This window comes from Schistocerca americana, chromosome X (assembly GCF_021461395.2).
Source record: "Schistocerca americana isolate TAMUIC-IGC-003095 chromosome X, iqSchAmer2.1, whole genome shotgun sequence".
NCBI classification, from domain to species: domain Eukaryota; kingdom Metazoa; phylum Arthropoda; class Insecta; order Orthoptera; family Acrididae; genus Schistocerca; species Schistocerca americana.
In genome coordinates, this window is record NC_060130.1 from 95388463 (window position 1) to 95390109 (window position 1647).

Below are 1647 nucleotides of genomic sequence, written 5' to 3' on the forward strand. Positions count from 1 at the left end.
AAACAATGTCATTCACACACTCCGAGTACCTTATCACTCAGTACTAGACTAAATTACCGGCCTGGTGATAAGCAGCCTATGTACCTCACCGACTACACATCTTCGTGTTATAAGAAAAAAAAGAGAAAAATACCAAGGGACACAAAATATGAATCCAGATAAACCGGAAATCCGGATTATTGAGGACCAAATAAACGAGGTTCTTATTTACAAATTTCGAACTTCTTATTAACTTTAATACTGTATCCCCTCAACATTATAACACCTCTATCAGTCACGTATTGAATTAGGATTTAAACATACTACTTAGTTCGTTTGTACGATATATTCAGTAAATACATTTACATTTCTATACATTGTAAAGACTTTTAACTCTCGCTGTAGTGTAACTCATCAAACTTCCACACTTCCTTTCTAACTAGAACAAATGTTTGCAACAATATTAACGACATCAATTTCAAATTTATTCGTTACACACAGCATATGTTTTTATGTATCCTAGCGGCTGGTGATGTTGCAATATAACTTTCATCCATGAGGGTCCTGGGCATATTTTTAGCTGTTAGTGGGTCCTGGATGTCATGAGAGTTCAAAACAATTACTGTTTTACGTGATAAAATTTATCTGGTTCTTCCTGATTCTAAAAATATACACTTCATGTGTGCCTTTCATTGTTGTATGTATGATTCAGTATCGACGCTAATGCTCTCTTGATGAGATATGAGCCGATTGCTCGTTTTTATCCACTGTGCCCTTTCGTATTTCATTTCAGCGATTAGTTTATTTGTTTATCAACGTAGTAAGTAGTACAAAGCTAATCCAGAATGTAAACTGCACTTAAATTCTGTTTGAACTGTTTAATAGTCAGTGTCCGCTGTCTGAACGTCAAATATCAGATTAATACACTGCGCCCGGTTGCGTTATTTTATAGGAATTTTATTATTTTAAGTGGGAAGTACTAGATAATGTTGAAGAAATTCGAAGCATATTGTTCGAAGAGCATAATATTATTCGAAATTTACCTGTACCAATAGGTGCAGCCAAAGCAGCATTTGTGATGCTGTAATTACCTCATAGATAACGATATTTGTCTATTGTAGTTATGTATTCCAATCAGAATTTTGAGAGCATCAAAGCCTCATTTCAGCGTGAGAGAGGGGTAAAATCAATAGATGATATTGAATTGAAAGCCTTCATCAGTCTCTTGTTTTTAATTGTTGTTAACAAAAGTAACAGATAAAGCCTGGAAGATCTGTGTGGAACTGATGGTGATGGCATTGAAAAATTTCACCTCGCAAACGAACATAAAACGTTTCAAATTTATTCTGGAGAGCCTTAGATTTTACAGTCGCGCTATTCGTGATGAAAGGAGACAATTAGACAAGCTAACAGCTATTCGGGAAATATTTACTGTGTTTGTAAGCAACTACCACAAATCTTACACCCTTGGAGAAAATGTTACAGTAGGCAAGAAGCTGGAAGGATTCTGTGGAAGGTACAGTTTTCGCCAATATGTATCAATCAAAACAAACGAGTATGGATTCTTAAGTGTGGATTCTTAAGTATTTTACCTGTACAATTTGGAAATATACGCTGTGTTGCAACCAGAAGGATTTACCAACTGAGCAATAAACAATTTGATGTTGT